The sequence below is a fragment of the Ricinus communis genome, chromosome 10 (genome assembly GCF_019578655.1).
Source record: "Ricinus communis isolate WT05 ecotype wild-type chromosome 10, ASM1957865v1, whole genome shotgun sequence".
Classification (NCBI taxonomy): domain Eukaryota; kingdom Viridiplantae; phylum Streptophyta; class Magnoliopsida; order Malpighiales; family Euphorbiaceae; genus Ricinus; species Ricinus communis.
Window position 1 is genome coordinate 570,149 of NC_063265.1, and position 17,008 is coordinate 587,156.

Sequence of the window (17,008 nt, forward strand, 5' to 3'; positions counted from 1 at the left end):
CAAAACCTGGTGGACCCTGGGCATTATTGTTGTGCTAACTAAAATTATGGTGGTTTCTCCACCTAGGATTGTATGTGCTGCTATAAGGGTTGTTCTGCTGTCCGGGTGCATTCCGCATGTAATTAACCTATTCATGGTCAGCAGAAACATTAGATGAAGTAGAGGAACTAGCAAACATACCTCCTGCATTACAGTTTGCACCGTAATATGGGCCACTGCAAAACTCGTAGCTCATTTGGGCTGCTTGAACCGACATCTGAAGTTAGTCTATTTTCTTGGTCAGAAGCTCCACTTGAGCTGCCAAGGTTGTTGTGGAGTCTAATTGGTTGACTGTTCCTTGTTAGACCAGCCGACTCCTAGAGGATTGCCACTGGTAGTTGTTCATAGCCATCTCCTCTATCAGGTTCTGCACCTGCTCCGGCGTCTTGCTGTTTAAAGCTCCACCCGCTGCGGCGTCCACCATTTTCCTCGTAGCAAGGTTCAAACCGTTGTAAAAGGTCTGAACCTGCATCCATGCTGGTAGACCGTGGTGTGGACAGCATCTCAACAAGTCTTTATACCTCTCCCAGGCGTCGTACATGCTCTCATTGTCCATCTACACAAAAGAAGAAATGTCATTTCTCAATTTAGCAATTTTAGCTGGAGGGAAGTACTTGTAAAGAAATTTTCCAGCCAAAGATTTCCAGATTGTAATAGCGTGTGGTGGAAGAGACTACAGCCATCTCTTTACTCTATCCCTTAAAGAAAATGAAAATAATCTCAGCCGGATGGCATCATCGGTAGTTCCATTTATCTTGAAAGTGTCGCATATCTCCAAAAAGTTGGCTATATGGGCATTGGGATCCTCGCTTGGCAGCCCCCCAGACTGTACACTCTGTTGTACCATCTAGATCACATTTGGCTTTATCTCGAAATTATTAGCTGCCACCGCCGGTCTGAGTATACTCGTTTGTGTCCCATCTAATGATGGTCTAGCAAACTCATACATCATTTTGTTGGCATCTGCTGCGGCATTTCCATTGTGATTCTCCATCCCTTCTGGTCTATCTACAGGTACCTCAACCTCAATCTCCTCCCCTTCTAATTGCAAACGCTTCCTTAAAAGTCTGAGGGATCGTTCTGGATCAGATAGAGGCTCTATAAGATCAGAGTTTGAGCTCCTAGTCATAAACTACCTACAAGTGGAATGTAGCGACCGAAAAACAAAAGTAATTAAAATAATGAAAGAATAAAATAAAGCAAAATAAAGACAGAAAAATAAATATGGCTAAATTAATAAAAACACAAGTTCGTTCTAGTTCACACAAAAAGTAGACTTCCCCTAGCTACAATTTAAGGTAGTGAAGCTATCGATGCAGACTAGCACAAATGGTGAGTATCAAGGTCATATTCTCGGGAAAGGGTGAACCTAGACCTACTGTAGCATCTTATGTTATCTAACCTAAAGAAATCAATGAAGTGTTGTTCTATGATTAATTATGAACAAACAAGTAATTAAATGTCAAATTATCTGAAAGGATTTAGGAAAACTCTCGAAGGAAAAGCAAACCCTGGGGGACCTAAGTTAATTGGATTTTAGTGAATGTAGAGATTAATTGATTATTAATTGCAATTACCCGTGGACGAAGTCTTAACTGAATTCGGTCTCCCTCTTGAGATAACCGAATTCTTAAACCTAATAACCTAAAGTTGGAATCTCTTCCTAACGATCGATTATCCGATTAGCATTAAGGTTTAACCTACCTCTATTAAGCTTTGTTAATTCTTAATCCGGCTAGTCAATTACTTTTATCTCTAAGTGATTATTAACCAGTTCTTGCTATTCAATTTTTTGATCACTAAACGAATCTCTCAATTGCATAAAGCAATCTAAATTGCATAATTCACAACGTCTCATGAATAAAGTGACTTCTCATTAATAATAACTACAAGAAGAATCGAGAATTGACAATCAAAATCTCATAACATTAAGATCAATCCAACAACATAGGAACCCCAATTGGGTTCAACAATTTAGCTACTCATACTAATAAGCATAACAAAAATAAGGAATAAAATTAGAAAAGTAAATTAAAGGCATTTACACCCTTCTTCAATAGGTTGGATGAGAAAACCTAATTTTCCAATTCAGAATAGCAAACCCTAAATTGCCTCTTGAATGCTCCCAAATCTTGCCTTGATCTTCAAATTGATGTTGAAACAAGTGTAATCCTGCTTTCAATTGATGAAATTGATCTCCCAAAGTCGACAATTGAGGTCTGGAAACAAATGATTTAAGTTCGTATATTGGAAATCAAGTTAGATAATCGAACCCTAATTCACCAAATCGTTTTTGCCTATATAGTCCCTTCAGCACGGCCGTGGTCAAGCTGTCTTGTCGGCCGACGAAGACGAGTCCAGGCCGTCTTGAACCTACACGATTCGTTAACCTCTTCCGGTGTGCCTAGCTAAAATGGCACTTTGGGGCTTGATAATTCAAAGACACCAAGGCCGCCGTGCTCAACCTCAGAATGCTAGTCCTTGCTCAATTTGATGGATTCTAGTCCATAATTGCGCGTATTTCCCTCGATTATTGACAATGTCCTTCGATAATGACTTGAAACGTGAAAGGAACCAAAAGACAGATGATTCTAGCATAAAACGAGATAATTGTGCACAAGAATGTAAACAATGAACTACCTTTTATATGCCAAGGCCCAATTAAGTGATCGTATTCTAAGTGTGTTCATTAATTAATTAAAAACTTGGCAAAGGCCTACTAAGTCTATATGAATTTTAACTTAAGCCCAGTTTACCATCTCATTAACCTAATGGACTACAATTTTCATGCCAAGGTCCAATATTAAAGCCTATGTCTATATGTCTATTTTTATTGATAGTCATATAATCAAATATTTGCCATACATCCAAAATAAAATAAAAAGGAAAGTAAATCTAACTATTACAACTAATACACTTAAAAAAAACCTAATCTAGGATACAAAGTACATAAAGTTGCCAAAAAGGTCAAAAAGTCTGAAATTAGGGCAAAAATCCAAAGAACAGTCGATTGATGATGTCACTGAGCTGATCGGCTTAGTACTGAGCCGATCGGCTCTAGGCCCTTGCTCAGGTCGGTTTTGCAAAGGTTTTAGCTCCCCCCCTCTAGAAGTTGATTTACATGCATAAAACACATCATACATGATTAGTATGTGAAAAACACGAAATGAAAGGCATAAAAATTGAATAAAACAAAGCCAGAACATATAAAATAATAAAAAAGATAAAATTATAGAACACAAAAGTTTTTATGGTAGATTCCTAAAAGTAATAATGTGACATTGAAATCTGATTTAATCATACAAACATATGAATTATCATAAAGGGAAAATAAATCTAACATGCTGACCTACTTATTGGATTCATCAAATTCAAAACCTAATGAATAATATATTATCATATTCAAAATCCAACATGCATTAATATTATATAAGCATATTAGATTATTAAGAACCCTAGATCTAAAAACATAAAACATTTAAAATTAATCCTAACATGTTTCTAATAACATATAATTAAAGAAAGGAGTAGAGGATGTTAGTGATGCTGGATTTGTCCTTGTATTATGCTAATCCTCGAGTCTTTAGTGATGATGAGGAGGTGAAATAAAAAATTAGATATGAATCCCGTGTTTTTAAGGTTTGTTTTGGTGTTTGGTTTGTGAAAAGGATTTTGAAAAGCCTATTATCGTTCTATGAGAAAAGGTTTCCTAAAATGAATTCTTAGTTACTACCTCTAAAATCTACTAACCGTTACTAATTACAGCTCTAACAATTACTAATAATAACTAACCCTAAACCTAAAGCACAACTTTCTATTTATAGAAGTAGAATTTAGAAAATCCTAAAAAATCAGATAGTATCAATAATTAAAATAATAATTTTTTTGATTTATTAGATGTTTAATTTGATAAATATTAAAACTAAATCTTTTTAAATTTAAATAATTATCAATAACAACTTCTATAACCTACCACCCTAAAAACCCACCTAACCCCGATGCACTTGGTTACAAACCCAACACCTATTGCAATATCCACCAAGCACCCGGCTACCATATAGACAACTGCATCCGGCTCAAGCATGAAATTCAAGACATCATTGACATTGGAAAACTAATCGACCCAGACCAACCGACACTAGAAGAAACCCCATACTAAACTACAACAATACACCACCCCAAACCAAGTGTCCATGGTCACTCTTGACTTTAGTGAAGAGAAAGTTATGAACTCTTTTCGAGACATATTCTAATCAAAGCTAGAGCTAGAGCCGGAGCCAAAAAGCCCACAAAGAACCTTCACTGAACTAGGGGCACCATTATCTGTGGTGTTCCAACATCTAATAAGGAGCAAAAAACTTAAGCCCTAAGCACTAAGAAGTGGTACTAACCCTCGCAATGGCCAATATAGTGAGTATCACCAGGTTTTCAAGCATATGATAAATCAATGCAACCGGCTTAAGCATGAAATTCAAGACTTAATAGACTATGGGAAATGGCAATTGGAGCAACTTCCTTAGTATGAATGTGAAGACCTACTAAGGCAGCTCTCGGAAAAAATTTTATTTTTAAAGTCCGTTACTGGAGGCCTCCTTTGGCTGACATCCGAATTGAGGATATTGTGCCGAGTAGGTAGGGATCATATGACGATGATCAAGAAGCTAGTGATTCTTGCCTTCTAGAGGTGTGGGAGGAAGGTTTGAAGAAGTCATTTAGAGAAACATAACCCTAATTCGAAATGAATAAGGAACTAAACTTATTTAGGGAATAATAAGAGCCTATTGTAAAAGGAAATAGTGAAAGACTTCCAAAATAACAAAATGTAAAGTTTATTTAACCTAGTCAAACTTAAACAAGGAAAACTTGACTTAATCAATCAACAAATATTCCTAATTAACTAAGATATCTGGCTGCCCTAGTTTCCTCTTCAAGGTGGCACACTACTAAGGCAGCAAGATATAATATGGCGCCTTTTTTTATTTCCTCTTTAATGATATTCGTTCCCCTTTGTCTTTGTGAATATTTTAACTCAAAGTAGCTTTTCATAAGGCCCAACCCTTAAATTATATTATTAAAACTTGAACTTTTGACTTACTCTAATGTGTATGAAGTTGGTTTGGCCTAAATTTAAGGCCTCCTTCATTCTTTTAGCTTTAGCTTTAGTAATTAGACCTCCTTTGATGAACAATGGATCATTTGGGCTTAAAACTTGATTTTCTTGACTTGAATGCTACTTTGGCCTTTAGGCTTTGGGTTTACATCATCCCTCATTGGTCTCTTAAAGTGTCCACCCATATTTAGCCATATTATTTAATCTAGTGCAATAACACTTAAAGCACTTAAAGGCAAGTTTTGATTAAACACAAGAAAGAAGCACAAAAAATAAAGGAAAACTCAATGAATATATGTGGTATAGGCATTATGATTTGCTAAGAGATGGGCTTCAATAGGCCTAAATATTCCCTTAGAACTTCCTTTTCCGACCTTGACTTCTTCTTCTTGCATTCAATTTCACCATTTATGCAATACTTGATGCGTTTGCAAGTGCAACCTCCATCTGGAGTAGGCACAAATTGCTCGTAATTGAATTTACACAATTTATCCATCAAAACATACTTTAGTTATAATGTATTCGTAAGTGAAGCTCTCTTTGTTAGGTACCTTTATCTTATGCTTAGCATACTTGAATTGGCTGACTGCACCACTTAAAATATTACAAATATTGAGTATTCTTTTTTTTAACAAAATAAATATTGAGTACTTAAATTGTTTTATATAAGTATATATGCTAACCCTATAATAAAAACAACACTAAGCAACAAAATCATTTTTATTGCTAAATCTTATTAATTATTATGAATTATTAACTATTTTTCTATAATTACTAATGGATTTACCAATGATTTTACAATAATTATAAATTCAATCATGTTTTTTATGGTTTTTTTTATTTCTAAATTAAGAAATAAATTGAAAAGTATTTTCTATATATTAGGTCTGGCTGAAAATACTTTCCTTAAAGGTTAAAGAGTATTAGTAGGTCTCCTGATTCAAACTAATGCTTCAAAAAAAATTATGGAAAAATGTTAATCCTTTATGAAAATTTCAACTAGTAAAAGGGAGAAATTATACCATGGAAAGGCTATTCCACCTAGGAATTTTATGTAAAATCAAAGTCGGCTTCAAGGGTAGACTGTCTAGGTCATAATCATAGGAAAGGCAAATGCTTCGGAATGTAAAGAATGTTGATATGAAATTATATCATCTACAATTCCATTTATATATACAATAAGAAATAATATATAGAAAGTACACAAGGAAATTATGTGATTGAGAGGATCCTTATGATGTTACAATTTAAGAAAAATTTAGGCTATATTATAGCCTAAACATATTGCATTAGAGCTGTATTACAACTTACACCTCCCCTCAAATTGATATTAGGTGTCAACCAACATCAATTTGTCAACTAGTATGTCGAGTGGATGTCATGGATTTGGTGAGCAAATATGCAATTTGATCTTGAGAAGGCATGTGATGAAGATGGAGAGTTTGACCTTGCACAAGTTCACAAATATAATGACAAGCAACCTTAATATGTTTTATATGTTCATGGTGAACAGGATTAGTGGCTATGCGAATAACACTGATGTTATCAGCATAAAGAGATGTAGAGTTTGAATACTAAAAAATTGGATTAAGGAGTTGTTATCTGGGTGGAGGCTTCTTATACACAGTTTATTTTAGGTCACCATATAAGAATGCATTTCTTTGACATCCAACTGATGCAAAGGCCACTTTTTTGCGAAAGCAATCGTTAATAAAGTTTTGACTATGGTCATCTTCGCAGTTGGAGAGAATGTCTCTTCATAATCAACACCGTACTCTTGTGTATACTTTTAACCCAGTAATCTAGCCTTACACCTATTAAGAAACCATCAGGTTTAAGTTTAATAGTACAAACCCATGTACTACCAATTCTAGAGACATCAGGTAGTGCAGGAACTAAGTTCTAAGTATGGTTTATCTCAAGAGCAAAAATTTCATCTTTCATGGCACTTTTCCAACATGCATTATCTATTGCTTGCTTATAGGTAGAGGGTATAGAAATCGACTCGAGAGTACTAAGATAAGTAATAGAATGACCATATAGTTTAGGAGAGTAACCATACCGATTTGGAGGCTATCCACGATTAGAATGGGTAAAACGACGTTGTTGAGTTGAAGAAGGTGAAGGTGTGGTTGGTCTTGGTAAAGATTGTGGACCTTCAGAATTATGATTGGATTAAGGCATTTGTAGTATTTTCATTGTTGAACCTGAAAAATCAGTGTTTGAACCATTTGCAGAATTATTATCAAAAGATAAAGGCATAAAATTACTTGAGTATGGAAAGAGGAGTTAGGAGTCGAAGGAGGAGAGAAAAAATAATACAAATTCTCAAAAAAGATGACATATGACGAGAAATATTGATAAGTGCTAAAAGCACTTACTATTATGCCTTATTTTTATTTATTTACACCTCCAATTGAGTTTTATATATTTGTTTAGTAGTTTTTTAGTCCTTTTAGGCAATTTAAGGATAATACAGGTTGAAGAATAAAAAAAATAAGAAAGCATAAGAAATAGGTGAACAACACGAGAAAAAGACAAGTTATAGTGACCACACGGGAAGTCTACACCCACATGCCAAATGAGAATTTCAATATAAAGATGGCAGCAACTCAATAGACTCACACAGAAAGTCTACACCCCTGTGTGGCCTACTCCTATGAGTCATATGTAGAATAGGCAGAAGAAGGCAGAAATTTTGGGATCTCACACGGGCATCTTACACCCCCATGTACCCTGCCCGTGTGACCTAGTCAAGAATCTGTGATTTGTAACTCAATTCATGCTATACCCCTGTGTACACTCATGTGTTGCCCTCATGTGGTGCTGCCTTTACTTAACTATTTAACAATTTTTATGTTTTATTTTGGGGGTATTCGACTTTTACATAATATTTAGAGAGACAATAGCTTAGAACATTAGTTTTAGAGAGTCTTAAGGTTTTTTATCAAGACTTTGAAGGAAAAAATATCAAAACATACGGATTGTCTTCAAGGTTTAAAGAATCAAAGTGGAGAATTTTCCTAGCTTTTTAACCATGAATAGTTTGAGATTTTCTTTCCCTTTATCTTTTCTTTTTATTTCAATGTGTAGGAACTAATTCTACTACAACTTGGACATTGATGAACCCTAATTTATTTTGTATGGATTGAATCATTTATTTATGTAATTAAATCATCTTCTAAGTTGTCTTATTTCTGTAACTGTTTATTATTTGTTTTAATTAATAAGTCGATTTGTTAATTGGATATTGTTTTCATAAAATTGACTAGAGATAGCTTTTTATAAATTATTCATTCTTAGAAATAAAGAATTGATTGGAATTCTAAAGATAGATCTACACGATTCTTTGACATGATAATTCTCTAAACTTATTGCATGACCTAAATGAGTTAGATAGATAAGAGATTCCTTGCTCTTCTCTTAAGAACTAGGGGTTTAATCACTTGAGAAAGATTTTTACCTAAATTAGAGGAATGTCAATTCAACTCTTTGATTTGATTTAATTTCTAATTGTTTTTTGAAATGCATAAATAGTAAGGGGGATTCAACACCTTAATGCATCCCTAGAATTTTCCCTCATCCAATCTTTTGATTTATTTTAATTCTTGTTTTAATTTAGTTAATCTTTAGTTTCAATATTCCAAACAACCATTTGATTACTAAATATTAGTTAAGGTTTGAAAATAGTATTCACAATTAATCTCTAGTGGAACGATAACTCGTACTTTGTTATTATATTGCATCCCTGTACTGCACGAGGCATCTAGCTTCTTTGACTTGGGAATGCCGTGGTGAGGAGCCACATCAGAGGACCCATCTCGACCTCTCATCCTTCACCATTCTCTTTGATCAGTTTCCCCCCACCTCTCCCACTTGGTTTTGGATTTTGCAAATTTTGCCTGATGGCCCAATTCTTGTTCATTCGAGAGGCGATTTGAAGCTGGTTTCACTTCTCCTACAAATTGCGCTTCTTCCATCGTTATCTCCCTTATCTTAGCAGGTATACTGACTAGGCTCGACTGGGTTAGAAGAGCGTAGAGCAACTGGCTCAGCGGTAGTCTGATCGTCTTACAAAATAGCACCACACCTTCTATTTTTTCCTCTTCTTCCTTATTTATTGCTCTAATTTTCTTTTGGAGCTGCCCTCTCAAGTTTTTAGTTCAACGAGCGGATTATGCCTTAATTGTTGCTTAAGTCACCTTATTGGTGGTTTTTAACTTAGTAGGATGGCCTTAACTTTTACTTAAGCTGCCCATTTTTGGGTTTTCAACTTAGTAGAACTTTTTTCTTTTTCTTTTTTTTTTTTTATTTTATATCCATTTTTGTTGTTTTCTTTTGTGAAGGTGTGGCTATAAAAGAGGTTGAGAATTTTTGCTAGGTCGGGTATCCTGCCAAGGCAGTATGATCCCCAACACTTTCTTAGCTACACGTGCTCTAGACCCGCCAATTCTTATAGTTAGTGGCGGGGGTTTCTAGGAAATGTTCAAGATACGGGCATATGCTTGGTGTTCTTATAGTTTCAGCTTCCCCACGTGACCTTACAGACCTATACTCATTATATGGTCTTGCTTGGCCTCTATTACTGCTCTTTATACTACCCTGCATGCCTAACCCTCTAGTATGGCTTTCCCTAGAGGATTCCTCATATCTTGATTGAGTTTGGTACTACCCTAATGTTTGCCATACTAGTTGAGAAGATCGCAAGCACCTAGCCCTACCGCCTTCTTCATTAGGATATCAACTTTTAGAATGACTTCTCTATCGGTGATAAGTACCGCCAGTGGGTCATTAGCCATTGCCTTTAGTATGTCTTGTTCCTTCCTAATGCATCAAAAGAACTAATCAATAATCAGAAAGACATTGAGTTAGTTTTAATAATAAATGATTCTAACTTGCTTGCATTTTATTTTTATCTTTTGCTAATTATACAATTTGATAATCATTACGTATACATCTCATCATCCTTTGAAATGTTGTTGACTCAACTTTAAGCCTAACTAATTATTTACAGGAGCTAAAATCCGATTCTCATTGCCCGTCGACCCTTTTGGGCTTTTTGAGGCTATTTTCTCTCCTTAAGACTCTTACTTTTGCCTAGATGGCCCTTTGTGGGTTTTTCATCTAGTGAGTCACCCTTTATGGGTTTTCAACCTTAATCTGATTCCACCAAATTAAGGCATGACCAGTGCGGCCTACTCAACTGTGTATTGATCGAAAGGTAGGGCGACACAGCCTCCAACCAAGGGAGTGATTATGTATAGTATGTCCCCCCTTATTCCGGACATCCTACCATGTATCGAAATAATAAAATCAATCAAAAGGAATTCTATAAAAAAACTTTTTCAGATTTCAACGAAAAGGATTAGTAAACCCTCCGAAAGCGAACATAAAAAAATACTAAGACTACTAAGTATCAAATAATTGATAAAAAAATATTTTTTTATTACAATTCACCAAGATCAAGAAGTTTTTAGGACATCCATTTCAGTTGCATACTTGAGTGAGAAAGACTAGGCCTTCTAATTAGGCCCTCTAATGTTGCGTGAGGAAAGGGCTTGAGCTACTAATCCAATAGATAGATGAATTAATGAATTGAACCGGTTACACAAAGTTGGAGCCAAAAAAGAAGAGACTTTTCATATTAAAAGAATTCTATCAAAGTAATTAAATTCATTTTGTATCGTACAAATAAAAATTCCATTTGTGTATGTGCTACAGGGAAAGATAGAGGCATTCTCTCAAGTAGCAAAGGCAAGACGTAAAAGTAGGAATAAAGGTTGCTAGTTATCACTCCATGATCGATTCACGTAATGGAGATGATGAATGGCCCTTTCTAGTTTGGTCGGAACTTGCCTTGACATCAGAACCAGTTGCCTTAACCTCTTTCAGAACCAAATCCCCTTCTTTTTATGGTCGGTCCTTTACCCCGTTGTTGAATGCTCTAGCAACCCTCTTATAGTATAGCTGCATATGGTACATGGACTTCATTCTCTTTTCCTCTACCAAGGCTAGATATTCATACCTACCATGATTCCATTCCTCTTCTAGTATTTGGGCTTCCATTACAACCTTTAGTGATTTCAACTCTACCTTCACAAGTAAGACTACTTCTATCCCATAGACTAAGGAGTACAACATTGCCCCAGTCAAGGTGAAAATGGTCGTTTTAAGACCCTAGAGGGCATAAGGGAGCTGTTCCACTGAGTCCCTATAGGTCTGTACTATTTTGGCCAGTATTTTCTTTATGTTCTTGTTGGCTACTTCTACAACCCCATTAGCATGCGGCCTGTAAGGCAAGGACTTGTGATGTTCAATCTTGTACTTCATCATTAGTGCCTTAAACTCTATCTGGAATCGGATGCCATTATCAGAAACCATATGGCGAGGGACCCCATATCGGCGGATTATATTCTTCTTAATAAATTTGGCCATCTGTTTGGCTCTAAGTCGCATGAATGACTCAGCTTCAATCCATTTTGAGAAACAGTCGATGGTAACCACTATATATCGTTGTCCATTATTGGCTGCATGCCTTATCTCTCTGATAATATCTATCCCTCAAGCTGAGAAGGGCCACAAAGAAGACATAGCATGTAGTTCATATGGTGGCAAGTGAGTCTGGTTAGTGTGGATCTAGCATTAGTGACATATCTTGATGAACTGAATGCAATCCTCTTCCATTGTTCAACCAGAAGAAGCCTCATCTTATGATATTTTTAGCCAAATAAGGACTGCCCATATGTATTTCACATATTTCATCATGAACTTCCTCCATTACTTTATGTGCTTCGTCCTCATCCACGCACCACAAGTGCACTCCATTTGGCCCTTTTTTGTAAATCATGCCCTGATGGCTAAGGAAGTGTAGAGATAACTTTTGAAGAATAACCTTATCTTTTCTTGCGACCTCCTCGGGGTACAGCCCCCTTCCAAATACCATTGTATGTTAAGATATCATGGCTAGCCATCATCCACGGTGCTTTTAACCCATCCTTCCTTCTTTGTGTAGCATGGCTCATATGGCTATGCGATTACTAATGGTTTTGAATCTAGATTTACTAAAATTTTCCCAAAATGAAGCCAATCCTGCCAAGGCATCCGCCATCTAGTTCTGTTCCTTTCCATTATGCATGAACTGGCATTTCTTAAACTGTTTGGTTGCCTCCTACACATGCTCATGGTAAGGCCTAAACTTTCTTCCTTTAAGTCCCACTCTTTGGTGACCTGTGATACTACCAACATTGAGTCCCCGAGAACTTCTATTTCACGGATTCCCATGGCTATTAAGGTCTTCAGACCAAAGGCACATGTTTTATATTATGCCATATTGCTTGTGACCTAGAAACTCAACTTTTTGGATAGCAAAATCACCTTGCCCATAAAGGCTGTTAGCACTATATCTATTCCTGCTCCTTTTCAATTGACAGCTCCATCAAAATATAACCTCTAATTGACCACTGAAATGGCCACCAACCCTTCGTTTAGGAATTCAAAGTCGCAAGGCTCACTTTCGGTGATCAAATTTTATGCTAAGAATTCTACTCCTACCTAGCTTTACATTGCTTTCTTAGTCAGATATTCAATCTCGAACTTTGTTAGCATGATCATCCATTTTTACAACTTTTAAACCGAAGAGGGCATAGCAAATACCTCATTGTGTCGTGCCTTAAAACCGTCTATATGTGGCAAATTAAAAGTAGTGTCACAGCTTCTTTGAAGATCATGCTACTGTGAGGCATGTCTTCTTTGCCTCGTTGTACTTAGTCTCATAGGTTAGTAACTTCTTACTAATGTAGTATATGACATGCTCAGTCATCTCTTCTAATATGCCAACATAGTCCCTAGAGGTTCTCCTTCCACCACCACATATAGAATGATATTCCTCCCAAAGTTGAAGCGGTCGCAACATTGGAAGGGCATCAAATATTCCTTGATCCTCTTAAAGGCCACTTAATACTGTTCATCCCAAACCACCTTCTTACCCTTCTTCAGTAGCTTGTAAATAGGCGAGCAGATCGATTTGAGCTTTACGATGAACCTATTAATATATTGCAACTTTCCTAGACTTATTTCTTTATTTTGGGCGTGGGCATTCTCGGAGGGCCTTTATCTTATCTGGGTCCACCTCAATGCCTCTCTCACTTACTAAGAATCCTAGTAGTCTTACTGAGGTAACTCTAGAGATGCACTTCTTGGGGTTAAGCCGGAGGTTGTTCTACTCCACTCTCTCTAAGAACCAATCCAAGGCCCCCATATATCCTTCACAGGTCTTAGTCTTGACCATCATATCATCTATATATACTTCCACCTCCTTGTGCATCATATCGTGGAACATTAAGGCGGCCATTCACTAATAAGTTTCCCTGACGTTCTTTAACCCAAATAACATGACTCTGTAGTAGAACACTCCCCATTTTGTTATGAAAGCCTCCTTAAGCTTATCCACAACCGACATTATCAATGATTATACCCCGAGAAACATCTGTGAAGGAGTACATAGTGTGAGATGTTGCACTATCCACTAATACATCTATGTGCTGCAGAGGAAAGTCATCCTTGGGTGAAGCTTTATTAATGTCTTGATAGTTCATGCAAACCCTAACTTTCCATCCTTTTTAAGGACCGAGACTACATTGGCTAGCCACGTCGGGTACTTTACCTCTTCCAAGAACTTAGCCCCCATCTGCTTATAAATCTCTTCTTTGACCAATTAAGCCCATTTCAGATGGAGTGTTCGGAGTTTTTGCTTAACGGGCTTGACATCCAAATAGGTAGGAATCTTATGCTCAGCTATTTCCTTATTCACCCTTGGCATGTCTTCATACGACCAGATAAAGAATTTCTGTCCTTTTATTAATGTTTTTATTATTCTCTCCTTTTATTCGGGAATTAGATTAGCTTCCAACAAGATTTCTCGAGGAGAATCAATTGTGCCTAAATTTAATAAATGGCATGGCATGAAATTAATGTCAAATATGCATATGAAATGATCATCAAAATGTAAATTATTATCAAAACACCATACAAGTAAGCAAAATTAATGTGTATATCATCAAATTTTGCAGCTAATTCATCAGCATTGTTAAATAAGTTCGGGACAAACACGTGCCAAAAAAATACATTTGATATTGAATTTTTAATAAAAGCAGCTACATCAACCTGATCCTTAGTTGTTAGCATTGGGTCTTCATTTCTCTATTTCTTCTTCTTGATGGTGGTCTTTATCCTAGCTTCCATAGCGAGCTTCTTTTTGTGAAGCTGTTGAATCTTCTCAACCCTCATAGTGCGAAACTCATCAATAAATATCTCGAATCCTATATGGGACTTCCCCTTATTGTCAACCCAAAGCTCAAGTTTTTTATCGTACTGCGATAGGGCCCCTTCATTCATAAACTGAATGAACCTTCTAGTAGAGGACTTCTCTTTCCTTAACTTTTTGGCCTGAGGTTCCTTTTCTTTTAGATCGATAGAGCTAGAATTTCCTTCGATGCACAAGTCATCCAAGGAGCTTGCTCCACCGCTACCTTTACCTACGCTGAATCTAAAGGTATGTCCTATCTTCCTCATCATTCTCATGGTTGTAAGGTCCTTGGCCTAGCCTTGTGCTAGTAATATCTTTGTTATGCTCTTCTCAGCCCTCTCTTCCTCTGCTTCCTCTTCTTTAAACTCTAGCATTGCCACTTGAAACCTATTAGAACCTGCTCTGTGATGGCTTATACTACCTTGATCCCACCTTTAGTGGCCTTGACCATTACAACCTTGCCTTTATGGAGAAATTTAATCATTTGGTGCAAAGTAGAGGGGATGTTGCCCAAGAAACCATAGCATTCCTAAAAGGATTTCGAATGAGACTGGAATATCTAGGATAATAAATTTCGTGATTGATTCTATGGGCCCTACTTTCACTAAGGCCTTAAAGGTCCAGTAAGCCTGCCTTTTTGACTCTTCATAGACCTTAATAATAGTGGTAGTGGGTTCTAAATCAGTTCTTTACAACCTCGAATTCCCTTTAGATGTTTAGGGGTCCTATTTTCTCTAATGAATTTTCTTCTCTCTACTCACTCCCCAGACATCAAGACTCGTAGTCATGGAAGACTGAGTGTTGAAGCTGTCTCAGAGGTGAATGATGACGATTCGCTCGTCATCACTTATATAGTGGTAGTTTACTTTCTCCCACTCTCTAGTTCTCTATCTCACATCTCAATGGTTTCTGGCAATAACTCAGCAGTTTTGAAACACAGTCTTCCAAGAGACCAGAACTTATCATTATGATTAGGTAAGTTGGTGGACGAGCATTGCTATAGTTTGGCAGCGGGTTAACACGCCTTCCCATTTCTAGGTTTGTGATCTTACCATCATGTATAACCTCTAAATTTCATAACAAAGGCTTTTGTAGATGTTTGTCTTGTGACCGTTCATCTGATGATAATGCTAGTAAGACCATGTGTCTTCCCCCAAATGTATTGTTCTTAATCTGATGAATGGTGACTTCAGTAGCTTATGCCCTTATAATTTTACGATGATTTAGGATAAGGGCAATGAAGAATTGTAGAACCTACGCGGCTGAGCCTAGCATTATACCCTATTGCCGACATTTTCACCTCATTAGAACTCAAAGCATTCCTACTAATCCTCTTATAGGCATTCTTTTTTAGCTCTGCCTCTTCTACATTTACTGCACATTCCACAGGTCCTTCAAATTCTTGACCGGATAAGCAGCCATCTCTCATATATAATAGGTAGCAAGCCCTTAATGGTAAATCCGACTTCGTCCCCTTTGGTCAGCCTAATTATCATTTTTGTTACTTTCGTCTTAAATCAGAGAATGAAATATAAGGTTGTTAAGTTCTGTAGTTGCCGATTAGACTCTAAATCCCTAGTACTGACTTCTACCTCAGTATTATACTTATACTACCCGATGAACTTGGCTACTATATTATTCCAATCATCTCTCACCTTATCCCCTAACTACCAATACCATCTAGTAGCGGCCCTGGTTAAGTACAACCTAAAGTACTTGATTATCTGTTGCTTCGTCAAGTTATAACACGTTGACATCCATACCTAGTAAGAGTTCAAGAAGGCATGGGTGTCCCTTGTCCTGTCAAATTTATGTAGGTCTAGCAAGTTCACCTTTCCTTTTGACGTTATAGCCACATGATCATCTATATCTTTAATTGTTTCCTACCCTTTTAACTTCGTCATCTTCTCCCTCCTTTTTAATTGTTTAGCCATTTCTGCAAACTTGGGATCTATTGATTCCAGTGCAGGGGCTGACGTGGAACTATCTGGTCTTGTAGTTGGGATCTCAATATTGCCATTTAAAAATTCATATAAGTTATTTATAGATCGCTTCTCTTTCTTTGGTACACAAAATCCAAAGTAATCGGCATCGCTCCTATTATTGTCCACTACTTGTAGCATTCTCTAAATTTAGTGTAGGTAATAATAGCTTCAATAACTCTATTTTTTGCTTGACTATTTCCATTAGGTTCTGCACTTGACTTCTTATGATAGTTACCTCATTGCAAGGCTTATACATTTTATTGTTGTTCTTAAATTTTAGCCATTTCTCTGACTAGTTTGCGTCCTCACCTAACCCAAGCAATGGTGGAATGGTTGCATTCACATAACGGGTTAGAAATTCGTGCATGTAGAAACTTGAATGCATGTATACATGTATGCTATCTTCTTGACCTAATGATTGCTAGAATAATGGAAAAAAGGATACTCTTTATTAGAAGATATGTACTTGCATTGCTATCAACATTCATAATTAGGAGACTATAAAGTTATTTATTATAAAATCATTAGAAGCTTAGTTCTAATAGAATGATTACCAAAAGAAAACCCATC

General features: G+C 36.5%; 1 non-coding gene across 1 annotated transcript; it reads left to right on the forward strand.

Annotated features, from left to right (window-relative positions):
- The first annotated feature begins 521 nt into the window (after positions 1 to 521).
- Positions 522 to 628, forward strand: LOC112536327. The gene has a single exon (XR_003080367.1). It is a non-coding gene; the product is annotated as a small nucleolar RNA R71 (small nucleolar RNA).
- The last annotated feature ends 16,380 nt before the right edge of the window (positions 629 to 17,008 follow it).